The 15,367-nt window shown below is 41.7% G+C and overlaps 1 protein-coding gene across 6 annotated transcripts in view; it reads right to left on the bottom strand.

The window, feature by feature from the left end:
* The window catches only part of GGPS1 (geranylgeranyl diphosphate synthase 1), a 62,987-nt gene that overhangs the window by 15,696 nt on the left and 31,924 nt on the right, over window positions 1-15,367 (bottom strand). Inside the window, exon 1 of one of the 6 annotated variants that reach the window (XM_077813442.1) lies at window positions 5,806-6,051. The exons of the other annotated variants lie outside the window; for them this stretch is intronic. The gene's annotated coding sequence lies outside the window, so the exon portion shown is untranslated. Of the gene's footprint in view, window positions 1-5,805; window positions 6,052-15,367 lie in introns of those variants that run through there. 6 annotated transcript variants of the gene reach the window in all.

Below are 15,367 nucleotides of genomic sequence, written 5' to 3'. Positions count from 1 at the left end.
GCACCGCGCCCTCCTGTGCTCTTCTAACCGCCCTGGTGTCTGGCTGCACATAACCAGCAGCCAGGCGATTTGCCTCAACCTCCCACCCCGCCATAAACGCCTCCCCCTTACTCTCACAGATATTGTGGAGTGCACAGCAAGCAGTAATAACAATAGGAATATTGGTTTTGCTGGGGTCTAAAAGTCAGTAAACTGCGCCAGCATGCTTTTAAAGGTCCAAATGCACATTCTACACTTGCTCAGTCTGTAGTTGAACAGCTCCTGACTACTGTCCAGGCTACCTGTGTACGGCTTCATGAGCCAAGGCATTAAGGGGTAGGCTGGGTCCCCAAGGATAACTATAGGCATTTCAACATCCCCAACGGTTATCTTCTGAACTGGAATAAAGTCCCTTCCTGCAGCTTTTGAAACAGACTATAGTTCCTGAAGATGTGAGCTTCATGTACCTTTCCCGGCCATCCCATATTGATGTTGGTGAAATGTCCCTTGTGATCCACCAGTGCTTGCAGCACCATTGAAAAGTACCCCTTGCGGTTTATGTACTCACTGGCCTCGTGCTCCAGTGCTAAGATAGGGATATGGGTTCCATGTATGGCCCCACCACAGTTAGGGAATCCCATTGCAGCAAAGCCATCCACTATGACCTGCACATTTCCCAGAGTCACTACCCTTGATATCAGCAGCTCAGTGATAGCGCTGGCTACTTGCATCACAGCAGCCCCTACAGTAGATTTGCCCACTCCAAATTGATTCCCAACTGACTGGTAGCTGTCTGGCATTGCAAGCTTCCACAGGGCTATTGGCACTTGCTTCTCAACTGTGAGGGCTGCTCTCATCTTGATATTCATGTGCCTCAGGGCGGGGGAAAGCAAGTCACAAAGTTCCATGAAGGTGCCCTTACGCATGTGAAAGTTTTGCAGCCACTGGGAATCGTCCCAGACCTGCAACACTATGCAGTCCCACCAGTCTGTGCTTGTTTCCCGGGCCCAGAATTGGCGTTCCACCACATGAACCTACCCCGTTAGCAACACGAGGCCTGCATTGCCAGGGCCCATGCTTTGAGAGAAGTCTGTCCATGTCTTCATCACTCTTGTCACTGCGCTGACGTCACCTACTCGCCCGGTTTTGCTTTGCCAGGTTCTGGTGCTGCATATACTGCTGGATAATGCATGTGGTGTTTAACATGCTCCTAATTGCCAAAGTGAGCTGAGCAGACTCCATGCTGCCATGGTATGGCATCGTCACAGAAAAAAGGCGTGGAATGATTGTCTGCTGTTGCTCTGACAGAGGGAGGGGCGACTGATGACATGGCTTACAGGATTGGCTTATAGAGAATTAAAATCAACAAAGGGTGTGGCTTTTCATCAGGGAGAAACAAAAACAACTGTCACAAAAAATGGCCCCCTCAAGGATTGAACTCAAAACCCTGGGTTTAGCAGGCCAATGCTCAACCCACTGAGTTATCCCTCCCCCAGTATTTCAGGCAGGACTGAATCTCCATTAAACTTTTCAAGGTGCCCCTGACAGACCTCACCAAAACGACTGTCGACCGTTGATTTCAAGGAGGGAAGGGAGGGGGGAGCAAATGAACACCAGATTTCTTTTGTATATTTCTTGTTTTGATTTACTCCATCTATCTTTTACATCTTTGGCTGGCAGCAGACAGTGCAGTAGGATTGCTAGCCATCCTCATCTCCTGGCTGCTCGCCAGAAGACGGTGCAGTAGGACTGCCAGCAGGACTAAAGAGAATAACCTGGTTGAGTCTCTTCTATTTCAGTCCCTGTGCCCATGTCTGCCCAGGCGCTCCTGACCGACCTTACTGAGGCGGCCAGGAGCACCTCGGACATGACGACAATGGTTATCAGGCCTATTGCACTGTCTGCTGCCACAAGGCAATGGGCTGCTACTGTGTAGCAATGCAGTATCGCATCTGCCAGCATGCAGGAGACGTACGGTGACAGTGAGCTGAGCGGGCTCCATGCTTGCCATGGTATGGCGACTGCACAGGTAACTCAGGAAAAAAGGTGCGAAATGATTGCCTGCCGTTGCTTTCACGGAGGGAGTGAGCGAGGGCCTGACGACACGTACCCAGAACCACCAGCAACAATGTTTTTGCCCCATTAGGATCTCAACCTGGAATTCCAATAGGCGGAGGAGACTGCGGGAAGTCGACGCTAGCCTTGATACCGTGGAAGCACTCCACCGAGTTAATGCACTTAGAGCATTAATTGACTATATAAAAACGCCTTCTAAAAAACCAACTTCTATAAATTCAACATAATTTCGTAGTGTAGACATACCCTAATAGTAATACTTGATTCTCAGAATGAATCAACATAGAGCAAGCAATCACCACTTTCTCAGAAAGATGAAAGAAGATTTAGAGTCCAAATTTCGCTTTTAGAGGAGCCAAGCTAATAAGTCTAACTGCTGTTTTATCAGAAAGTAGGAAAATAAAATTTTAATCAGTTTAATGCACATTAATATGCATATGCCTATACTTTTTTTAAAAAATTAATAGTAACTGCCAGATCAATTAGTGAGAACACTAAAACAGAGATCTTTTAATATAAAGAGAGAGTTCAGATTATCCTGAGCTCAGCTTCCTGAAGGAACAAGTTTGTTTAAGACCCTTGACAATTTCAAAATAATATTAAGTCAGTGCTTACTAAGAGTTCCTGTGAAAATAGCTCTATACAAACCCCAAAGCTGGGCATGCCAGAATCAGGTTTCAGGCTGTTTTTACCCTATTCTTTGCAGAGCAAAATTAAAGAAAGGACAACTTGAAACTGATCAATTTCACATGACAATTAGTTTTGGGGACAATGACCAAGCTCTGAGCATCCTGCAAGTGTTTTAAAAAGTTTGACTGTTTAACTTAGAAAGTGTCTCTCCTATTGATGTGTGAAGGACCTACCCAGAACAGGGAGTATGAACAGTATGGGGCACCGGGAATTTTCACGAGAGGGTCAAAGCCCCTTGCTGTGCATGCACTCCCAGGAGGCAAAGGTCAGCCACCCCTTTCTTTAAAGACCCAGCAGCTCTTGGCTCTTTTATTCCCATGGAAGATGGGTGGATGCTGGGTATGACAAAGTCCTTGTGCCCACCAGCCCTCCCAGACTAGCCTGTGCTGGCGGGGGGCACTCTCAGTGGTCTTCCCAGCAGGCAGAGGGCAATCTCTCCTGTCTTCTCAGCCTATCTGCTCCAGGCCACAGATTTTGTGGAGCGAGTTGGGCTGAGGATCCCTACTAGCATGCCTCTTCCAAACTCAACTCACATGGTCCAGGTTTCTTTATGGGAACAGGATAAGCAACCCTGCTTCCTGGTCTCAGCCCAGATGCTCCCACTGTCCTATCTCCTCAGGAGACTAGGACCCCCATTACCTCCTGTCCCCTGCTCCTTCTGGTTCCTCTTGTGAGTGTGGTCCCTTCCAGTTCCAACACTGCCTCTCCTCTGCTGGGGGAGACCAGTGCCGGGTTTGGCTTCTACTTTCTCCTCCACATCCACAGTCTCTTGGCTTCTGGACCTGTCCTGTGGTAGGGATCTTACTCAAGATAATCTACTTTTCAGGGGGGCTTGCTCTCCCCCAAACTACCTCTGGAACCTGTTGATGAGCACAGGGGCAAAGCACTAAATATAGTGCCCCATATCTATGTTGAGGGTCCTGGGGAGCAAAGAGAGGAGTTCTCTCTCCATCCTGTGCAGAGGTCCAGGAAAGTAAACATCCTTCTGGTCCCAAACTTCAAAACAGCAGCAAAAAAGTTACCATGGTACTCACACTGCAGAGCCTGGAGAACAGCATACAGATGAGTTCCCCTCAGAGAAGTTCACAAAAGTAATCATCTTTCATATTGAAATAGCAACATTTATAAGTTAATAGAAAGGTCTGAAATCCATTTGACGGCTTCAGGAGACGCTATAGCTCCTGTAAATGAAAAGGTGGGGCACTTGGTTCACAGTTTGGAGGTCTCCGCATTCATGCTGTGGCAAATCCTTGATTCTTCTTTAGTGCAGCAGGTGCAAGCAATCCATGTAACGTCCTAATACGGCTGATACTCATCCATTGTCTTTAGCAGAGCAAGACACCAGGAGAGGTTTAATGGTGGGATCATCTACATGGTGCACGTTATTTATGTCAGAGCCTGCCCATTGCATCTGCCAGGGTTGAAGTTGGATAAGAGAAGAGCTTCTCTAGATGCTCAGAATGGTCAGCAGGGCTTAAGAGGAGTGTGAAGCAGGTGAAAAAGTTCAGGTTGTCATGGAGCGGGAGCTTTGGTTAGTAACAGCTTTCTTGTACTTATGCAACATATTCCTCTCTCACTGGTTGGTTGGAGGAAGGATGTTTGAGAGGCCTGGAAACCAAGGCATTACAATGGACTTCAGGGTGCCAGTTACAAGTCTCAGACACATTTAGTTGGATATCAACAAGGTCTGTGTGCAAGCTTTTTCCCTGAACAGGTACCCACTACTTGGCTGGGGAATAAACGGATCCCTTGGGAGGCCATTGTACAGATTCGCCTTTTTGCCAACTTGACTGCTGATGGAAATGGAACATTCTGTCCAAAAACCACTGACCTAATGAATCAAAACCATCTGATTGCACTGACCAGGTTGGATAGCTTCAGCAGAGCCCTTTATGCCAGATAGCGTCACAGGCAGATGACAAGTTGCACTTGTTTAAAGTGCCTGCTGAAAGCTGGCCTCAATATGTGTAATCAGTGCAAACAACTGGTCACAGCAGCTTTGCCTTGCCCTGAAACCTGATCACTCTGCGGGAACCGTGGTCTGCCTTGCCAGGATTGCCTGCTCCAGTAATTTTCTCTCCTCTGTACAACATACACAGGGCAGTAGCTTTTGGGGGTCACCAAATGCTTTTCCAGGTGTGACATTGTGTAATTAAAATATAACCATGCAAATCATTATTTCTACCACTGTTATATACTTGCAACGACTCTTATAAAGAATGTAGCCCATGACTGGAAAGGGTTAAGTACCCTGTAGGCTAATTAACCCAGAGTCAGCCTGTAGAAACATGTTAGAAATGGTAATTAAGGCTGGATAGGCTAGAACTTTGAAATGCAAACCTGTATTAAAGAATCAGAGGTTATACTAATTGCATGCATCTTAGAGGACAGCCACATAAACAGACTGTTCCGGTCTGTCACTATCACTATTAATTCAGAGATCAAAAGGGAATATTAACATTTAGATTAATCTTGAGTGAAATAATGTCATTGTCTATATCTCTCTTTGAAGTTTGTAATAGACTGTCTAATGAATAAATTGCCCTATGTTAATTTTTGTAACTAATTACTGGTGGTGTTCAGGAAACAGAATCGAAAACTTACTGTTTACCTAGGACTGTATGGGTAAACAGGCTGCTAGAAAATGATATAAAAAGACCTCTGGGTCCCGATCCTGTCATCTCAGATCTGCTTGAGGCTTCAATACAGGAGAAGCTTAAGCCACAAGATTGAGATCCCAGTGCTGACTGGTCCACCCTGAATATATTGGACATTGGACTATAACCTATGGACTAAAATAAAATAGAACTTTCCATCTATAAAGCTTACCATCTCTGCTATAAATCTGAACTTCAGGAATTGAACTCATGTCTGTATGTATACTGTTTTTTAAATAAATTTTAGTTTCATTAATAATTGACTGTAAGCGTGTATTTGGATAAGATCCGGAATATTCATTAACCTGGGAGGTAATGTGTCTGATCCTTTAGGATTGGTAGAACCTTTGCTTTTATATGATGAAATAAGAGTCTCAGAAATAATCATATTTGACTTGGGTACCTGGATGGAGGCCTGAGGCTGGGTTACTTCAAGGGAACTGTGTTGTTGGCTTCTGGGCAACCACTGAGGTAATAAAGAAGCTGTTTTGTGCTGGCTTGGTAAATGTAAGTACAGAAAATATCCACCAGCTTTGGGGATTATCTGCCCCATTCTTTGCAGTTCACCCTAATTGAGTGACCTCAGCAGCGCTCCCGGGAGTCCAGTCACACCAGGTTTTAAAATGGCGATGACCTTGGTGGCGATGGAGGACTTTAATCCCAGATATCTGTTGGGAAAACAACACAGCAGGACACAGATTATCCAACAGGTTCTTGGAATGGATTGGAAACAATTTATTTTAGAAGGTGGAGAAAGCTCCTAGGGGAGAGACTGTTCTAGATTTGTTTTTGACCAAACAGGGAGGAACTAGTTGAGAATTTGAAACCCGAAGTGGAAGGCAGCTAGGGTGTAAGTGATCATAAAATGGTAGAGTTCATGATTCTAAAGGATGGTAGGAGGGAAAGAGCCCAGTAAAGACAATGGATTTCAAAAAGGCAGACTCAGGGATTTGGTAAGTAAGATCCCATTGAAAGCAAGTCTAAGGGGGAAAACCGTTCAAGACAGTTGACAGTTTTTCAAAGAGACATTATTAAAAGCACAAGAGCAAACTATCCTAATGCATAGGAAGTATGGCAAGAGACAACCCTGGCTTAACCAGGAGATTTTCAATGATCTGAAACTCAAAAGAAGTCCCACAAGAAGTGGAAACTAGGTCAAATTACAAACGATGAATATAAACAAATACGCATGTATCGACAAAATTAGGAAGGCTGAGGTACAAAACGAGATTAAACTAGCTAGAGACATAAAGGGTAACAAGAAAACATTCTACAAATGCATAGAAGGAAGAGCAAGACCGAGGGCAGGGCAGGCCCATTACTCAATGAGGGGGAGAACACAGTTACAGAAAGTGTGGAAATATCAAAGTACTAAATGACTTCATTTCAGTTTTCACCAAAAGGTTAGTAGTGCCTGGACATTTGACCGTGAATGCCAGTGAAAATGAAGCAGATTCAGAGTCTAAAATATGGAAATAAGTTAAAAATTACTTTAAGTTACAAGTTAGATGTCTTCAAGTCACCAGGGCCTGATTAAATACATCCTAAAGTACTTAAGGAGCTGATTGAGGAGATATGACCATTAGTGATTATCTTTGAAAAGTCAGGGAAGACAGGAGAGATTCCAGAGGACTGGAAAAAAGAGCAAATATACTACCAATCTATAAAAAGAGAAATAAGGACAACTGGAGAATTACAGACCCCAGTCAGTTTAACTTCAGGACCCAGAAAAGTAATGGAGCAAATAATTAAGCAATTTGCAAACACCTAGAAGATAAAGTGATAACAGTCAGCATGGATTTGTTAAGGAAAAAAGGTCAAAACAACCTAATAGCTTTCTTTGACAGGTTAACAAGCCTTGTGGATGGGGAAGCAAAAGATGTGGCACATCTTGACTTTAGTAAAGGCTTTTGATACTGTCTCACATGACCTCATAAACACACTAGGGAAATACAACTAAGATGAAGCTACTGGAAGGCGGGTGCATAGCTAGTTGGAAAACCATTCCCAGAGAGTAGCGATCAGTAGTTCAGAGTCAAGCTGGAAGGGCATACTGAGTAGGGTCGCACATGGCTCTTTTCAATATCTTCATCAATGATTTAGATAATGGCATAGAGAGAGTACACATAAAAATTTATGGACGATACCACGCTGAAGCGAACATGATGAAATTCAATAAAGACAAATGCAACGTACACCACTTAGGAAGGAATAATCAGTTGCATACATACAAAATGGGAAAGGACTGCCTAGGAAGGAGTACTGCAGTAAGGGATCTGGGGTTCATAGTGGATCACAAGCTAAATATGAGTCAAAAATGTAATAAGTGCAAAAAAAAAAACCAATCACGCTAGGATGTATTAGCAGGAATGTTGTAAGCAAGACACGAGAAATAATTCTTCTGCTCTACTCCACGCTGAGTAGGCCTCAACAGGAGTAGTGTGTTTAGTTCTGAAGGCTACCTTTCAGGAAAGATTTGGACAAACTGGAGAAAGTCCAGAGAAGAGCAACAAAAATGACGTATGAGGGAAGTCTGAAAAAAGTTGGTTTGTTTAGTCTGGAGAAGAAAAGATGGGACATAACAGTTTTCAAGTACATTAAAAGGTTGTTACAAAGAGGAGGAGATAAATTGTTCTTGTTAACCTTTAAGGATAGGACAAGAAGCAAGGGGGCTTAAACTGCAGCAAGGGTGGTTTAGGCTGGACACTAGGAAAAACGTCCTGTGAGGGTAGTTAACCACTGGAACAAATTGCCTAGGGAGGTTGTGCAATCTCCATTACTAGAGATTTTTAAGAGCAGGTTAGACGAACACCTGTCAGGGATGGTCTAGATAATGTTTAGTTCTGTCATGAGTGCAGGGGACTCTACTGGATAACCGCTCGAGGTCCCTTTCAGTCCTAAGATTGTCACAAAGTAGTTGGGAGTTTGCTGGCAGCGAGGACTACAATAAGTAGCGCTGCCATTAATTGTGCCATCTGTCAATGCCAGCATCAATCTCAGTTCTTATAAAGACTGACAGACTTGATGAAGGGGCACTTTGTGGGCAGAATTCTGTAAGAGGTGTTTTTGCCTCTTTTTGTTTTGTCAGCTTACAAAAATTTTGGAATTTTTTGGTAGGTGGCTAGCAATGCTGCTCACAGTGACGTGGTATGCGCACTACTTCACCTAGGTACCACAGAAGGGTCCATGCTTTCCAGCTTGAGTGCACTAAGTTTGTGGCCTCCACTGTTGCTGTACATTGTTGTCATCTTGTAGACCTGGGTGCCCAACCTACAGCCCGCCAGAGCATTTCAGAAGGCCTGCAGCCTGCTTCAACACAATATACTAAAGGGAGATTTATTAGCATTGTGTCACGTTTAGAACATTTTAGTTTACACAGGTGTGTAAACAGAAACAAGCGACGTACAGTATTGTCTATCTAAATAGACACAAAATAAGATGAACTATAAATCAGTACAGGCAACTTTAAAGCTTATTCAAATATGTAGAATCTGTTTGACCCACACAAGGTTGTGCTTAGGTTTATGTGGCCCTCTTGTGTAATAAAGTTGGGTACCACTGTTGTAGACTCCATCGTCAACTCCAGTAGAGCAGTGGCTAAGTCCAGGTCACCAGTAGCTTCATACTCCCTTAGGAGTTTTGCTCTCTCGACTCCATCATGACATAAAGAAGTTCCTGTAACCAAGGGTGATATTCTTCTTTGAGGCTTCAATAAGCAGCTTTGTGAAAGAGTCAAAGTTTTTAGAATTTTTTGGTATGATACTGATGTTTGAGACGCTGGTAGTGACAAGAGTTTGAAAACAATGTATACCACCACTACTGGCCAGTGCTGACTGTGCAGGAAGTGGTCCAGGACAGTTTGAAAGGCAATAAGTGGTGATCTGCTGGAGTCAATGGACACAAAACGTAAGTCAAGTGTCTATTCTTTTTTCCTTCTTCAGGCTGAATGGAAGGTACCCTTTTGCTTTGCATTGAACAGCTCACTGAGCTGTTCACCTGCAGCACTATCTGTTAAATAGCCCCATGGTATATCGTGGCTATTAAAATCACCAGGGTACACAGATGTCTTATGATTGATATTATGATTAAGAATAAAGTCATCATGCTAATGCATAAGACGAAGTGCAATTGACTAGAAACAATGAAACAGTGCACAAATTTTAAAAAAAAGTCTCACCTTCTACCTCTTGTTATAAGCTATTTCTGTATTCACTGTAACAGTAGAAGGTACACACTTAAGGATGATTTAGTTGGGGATTGGTCCTGCTTTGAACAGGGGGTTGGACTAGATGACCTCCTGAGGTTCCTTCCAACCCTGGTATTCTATGAAGTGCAAATACAATTTTCAAATTGGTCCTCAGTCACATTAAGAGGACTTGAGTTATAACAAACTTATCTGTACCAGACACTCAACAAATGGGACAAGCAAGCACATTTCAGCTATGTGCTGTAAGTTTTCACATTTCCTGATAAATGAGCTAAGAATTCTCCAACAAGGTGCTTTAATTTTCTAGGAGATTTTCTTGGAGCAGATCAAACTGGGGTAAAAAAGCAGCACCAAGCCTGCAGTTTCAAGATACTGAATATATCCTACAACTGTGTACATTTAGTGAACAGTGTTGTCTGCTGGTGAAGTATTTCAATATTTCTATGGGGAGGACTATTCAAAGGTAATACTGCACTTGAGTAATTTTACTGCCATGTTGTAAGACACCTACTATACCAAACCCATAGCAACACTGTTTACTTGGCTTCCGCCTTAGTGAATTACATGCCTACGGAGAGAACAGTTGGTTTTAACACAGACAGCTATTTCTGCTGTTATAGCAGGTTTCCTAAAAATAAGCTTACAGAACATTTAATGTTCAATAACTGATTTAACCATGAGGTATACAGCTCTGCGTTAGTATGAAATTATATGAAGGATTTAGCATATTTTAGTCACTTGTCCTAGACAAGTATTTGAATTGTTAAGACTAGTCTACCCTAAACAGTAAGGCTGTCTAGGCACTGTATTCAAGGAGAAAGAACACTATCTGTACAGAAAAGCATTCATCTTTCCCTTTATTTTCAGATTTCCTGTGACCCACTTTTTGAAGAAACACTATCACATCTCTCCATCTTGCTGTTCTAAGGAGTCAGTAAAGTCAGGGATACTGGTGTAGTTTAGTTTGTGTACTTGCTCCATTTCCCTGTTTTTGAAAAATGCTGACAGCTATAGCATAAAGGCAAGGAACGAAAAGCCTCTGAAAGGCCATACTAATATAACGAGTATATGCACAACAGCATGCCACTACCTTCCTTGCCGCCTGCCTGGACAATCAAATAGAGGAGAAAAGACAGACATTTAAGGAAAACATACAGATAGAAAACTGACAGGTCTGAAACAGATGTTTTAAATGGCACTGGGAATTTATCTGGGGGAGAGTGAAAGGAAAAGGAGTGTAGTTTTAGATTTTAAAGTCTTTACCAGATGTGTTCAGTCTTTTTTTTTTTTAAAAAACCCACCATTGTGTATTATTACTGCTCTGTCAGTCACTCTGGGAAAAGCCAGACACTAGAGCAATTATCTAGCTGAAGGCATATTGTGGTCTACTCTTCAGAGTAGAAAGAGCTTATTATAAAGCAAGGCAGACCACAATGCATTTACAGCTGTAATTCTTGATGGCAACAAGCTGATTTTAACCAGAACACTACCAGCCACCTAATTTTATTTGCAAAAAGAAAAGGAGTACTTGTGGCATCTTAGAAACTAACAAATTTATTTGAGCATAAGCTTTTGTGAGCTACCGCTCATTTCATCGGATCCACTGCATGCATCCGATGAAGTGAGCAGTAGCTCACGAAAGCTTATGCTCAAATAAATTTGTTAGTCTCTAAGGTGCCACAAGTACTCCTGTTCTTTTTGCAAATACAGACTAACACGGCTGCTACTCTGAAACCTAATTTTATTTGAAAAATCAGAAGGCATTATTAATACTCAAACAAGTAGCAGCTCTGGATAAGAAGACAACCTTTCCAATGCTATTATTTTAAATACAAATTTTTAAAGAGAAAGTTAGCTAGCTTAAATAAAAATCAAACATATGAAACATCCAAAATCTGGGAAGTATTTCCTTCTCCCTCTACCATCACTACTATAACAAGATGGGGCCCGGTAGGAATAAAACCTTAGCATTAAGAAAGGAGGATTAAGTTTTCCAGGTACTAGTCTAACAACTGGATGCCCATTTCACTCACATTCTCTATGAGAGTTTCCCACATCATCTTTTAGGGTAGATGTAGCACAACTTGATTGGTATTTCTTGATTCTTGCTCCTCATGCCTCCAACCCCCATCTTCCTCTCCCTAGAAAATCATGGGATATATTGCTAATGTGTGGATAGTTGCAGCACTTCAGCAACTTTCATATAACTTTGAAGAGGACAACTGAATAACACCCCCACACAGAATTTTCCTCACTGTCCTTTAGAATTACGCCTCCAAAATAACTCTTTAAAGCAGATTTCTCCACTAACTGAGGCAGCTACCCAGGGTCATGGTCTGGTTGCATAAGGTGCATCTATAGGATTCTTTTCCGTGCATTTGGTTCAAATCAGCAACAGCATTAAAAAAAATTAACACCTCCATTCTTTTATAACAGCAATCTAGAGATAAACTTAGTATTATATACAAATACATAACTAAGTTGGCATATGGAAATCCTTAAAGCTGTATTAACAAGTCCTGCTACTAGTCGCTTTCTTCAAACCTAGTGACGTTGATCACATTATGGTTGATGCTTTTCTACTGTCTTTTCTTTTTACTTGATAGTATCAGTTGAAGTCTCATCTCATGTTTATCTATAAATTTTTGCTTTTCTTACATTTAGATGTGTGACCTGTTTCCTATCAAAACTCTACAGATGAAGCTTTTCTCCTTCTGCCTCCTTTATTTTAATATCTTAATTTTGAGTTTAACTTTGGCTATTGTCAAAGGGGTTTCTCCCTTCATAGTCAAAAGTTTGTGTCTATGCCTACATCAACTTTTCATCTTTTCATTAACATAGCTATTTCCTCTAAACTAGAGATTATATAGAATGGAGAGTAATCCTTTGTGTTTCACAGATGTAGTGAATAGTTTTTCAAATTCCATCAGTTTTCTGCTTAGGTTTGCCTTTTTGTGTGGGTGGGTATGCAAATTTCTCAATTATTGGTATTGATATATTGGAATTTTGGTGTCTTCTGGCAAGTTGTGTACCCTCAAGCAATCAAAATGTGTGGTTTCAAAACAGCTGGCCAAGTTGATATACCTATAAATTCCTAAACATCAAAACTTCCCAGGCTTTTACTGGGGTTAAATTCCGTATTATCTACTATGAGCAGTGGCTTAGCTTTCTAAATAAATTATCCCAAGTTTCTACTATTGCTTTCATAAAAGGGTGATTAAATAAATCTCTTATAGGTCAAAATCAATGTTTAACCAGGGAATCAGGTGAATTTGATTTCTCAAAATGAAATCATTCTGTGTCTACCTGCTGCTTATTAGGGTTTGGCATTAGCCAGTACATTAGGCTTCTAATTTGACTAGCTTTATAAATGGTGCTTAATGTTTGATAGAATAAATAGTTTTTGCCATGGTTTCTAAACTAGACTGCTTAACCCTGGACTTCTTATTTCCTCAATTTAGTTTAATCAGGAATTGCACAGAACTAAAACCAGAACTGTTTGGAAAAGGATGTTAATTTAGGGTAAGATACTCATCTTAACTGATGCAATTTTGCATAGCTATGGAATTCTGTATTTTGACCAATTTTCCAGATATGTTTTGATACTCAAATCAATGGAGCATAATTATTATGTCTTGCTAGCTTTTAGGAATGTGTATTCCCAGGTATCTTACTGAAGTAGTTACCAATTTGTATTTGGAATTATCTTTCATATCTTTCCATAGATCAGAGAGCACACTTATGTCTAGGAGCTCTGATTTGCCAGTTTTTTAATATCCTGAGGTTTTGCCAAACCTTAAGATTTCTTCTTGAAATTCTAGTAGCGTTAATACCATAACACCATCTGCATAAAGTTTGCTTGTGTTCGTTATGGTAACTTTATTTATATTAGGATTATTTCTGACCAATTAGATGAACGACTCTATTACCATGGTATGAAGAGATGAATAATGACATCCGGGGGGGGGGGGGGGGAAATGTGTGCGCGCACCAGAAAAAAGGAAAATTTAATGATAAATATCCAGTTAGTCTTACAGTAGACTATCGGTTGGAAAATAAGAAATCCAATTTTGAAATTTAGGGCCTAAACCAAAGCATTCTTTACTTACAAAAATAAGAGTTAAACTAGCATGCTGACTATTGCTCTGCAATGTTAAAGGTTTAACAGATGGTGAAATAATTTTTAAGACTGTTAGATCAATGTGTCTTAATCCTAGTTCTGTGTTATGCCAGGTTTATTATAGTATTAAAACACCAGGGTGTCTTTTTGATTTAATAAATGCATTGTGATGGAGACAAAGCCACAGGCAGAGCACCAAACACCACCAGAAGCTTATATTAACAGTTCACTCCCTTTCATGTCTTAAGAGTTCTAAAAGTTATTTATGGTACCTTTTTTCCCCTCAACATACTTCAGAAGAGAGATTTTAGCAGACAGTATAAAGGTAACAGGCCTGTTTTCCACACTACTGTCTTAACATTATTTAATATTGTAGTACTTATCACATCACATTTTCAATGCATTATTATGACTCTACAGTTCTGAGAGTCAACTAACAGTCAACCCTCTCCCTCAAAAACAAACAGGTTTTCACAGGTACACCAGACTCCTTCCAATATTCATATTTAAAAAACACATTACACCAAAAAACCCTCTGGGCTACAGAGGGAAGTGAAAGTGTAAGGATCTGTGGACTATAACCTGGGACTGCTGATGTTCCACTGTGAGATCACGTGGAGCCACAGCCAGGGAGCACTATGGATCATAGGTGCCACAGGAAGTACCATGCCAGGAACCCAGGAGTGACAGTACCCTGCAGATCTGAGTGGCCAAGTGCCCTAGTGCCCTATTTAATCTTGGAGGGTGCCCAAGGAAGTTGTCTGGGCAACCACACAGACTTTTGGCCTGTCGCAACTTCAGACCTCACCTCATCCCCCTCTCCGACCCCAGCTTGACTATGAACCTGACTCTTGCCTCCTGACTCCATCCTGGTACTACCTCTAACTGGCATACGACTCTGACCCTGGCTTACTGAACCCGGCTCTAGCAATTCCTCCGACCCCTGCTCACCGACTACCATCCCTGATGTGCGGATCCTTGCTGAGCTGTAACTGCTAGGCCAGACTTCCTATGCCCCAGTCCTCTACAGAACGCAATTTCAAAGTCAACACATCCTGCTGGCTGCGTCCACTCTAAGCTTTTTCTGAAAAATCACCTAACTCTACTGGTAATAAGGAGCAGAAGACTAGTGTGAACTGGCCATTAATACTGGTGAAAAAAAACACTCCAAAAAAGAGGTGACCAACAGCACTAGGACCAATAGTTTAGTGCTTCTACTGTGGCTCGTCCCAGTGGAGAGGGCCTAATGCAAGATTTTTCAGGTGTGGCTCACTGCAAACAAGATCATAGTGCTTTCAGTAACATGGTGACAACCCTAGGTAACTTTCATACCAAGAAAGAACAGTTGGAGGTGGGGTAACATGTAGTTTTCTCCCAAATATCCAGCTTCCACACTGTCATGCTTAACAAGAACTCCCTGTTGACAATGCAATTTTCACCATTTCTTTCTTAAACAATGGTAACTAATTTGGCACCATCTACATAACTTCCAACTTAGTTCCAAAAGAAAGTTAAAAGCTCCTAGGCTAAGCATACACTGCTAGAGAGCTGGAGAGTTCAGATTTGTGGACCGGGGGTAAAGAAGTAGACTTCAAAGAAAGGGATAAGAGTACCCGCAATGGGAAATAAAATGGGCGT

Source organism: Eretmochelys imbricata, chromosome 3, assembly GCF_965152235.1.
Source record: "Eretmochelys imbricata isolate rEreImb1 chromosome 3, rEreImb1.hap1, whole genome shotgun sequence".
Lineage (NCBI taxonomy): Eukaryota > Metazoa > Chordata > Testudines > Cheloniidae > Eretmochelys > Eretmochelys imbricata.
Note: the sequence above shows the minus strand (reverse complement) of the source record. Positions and strands in the feature narration are given on the sequence as shown.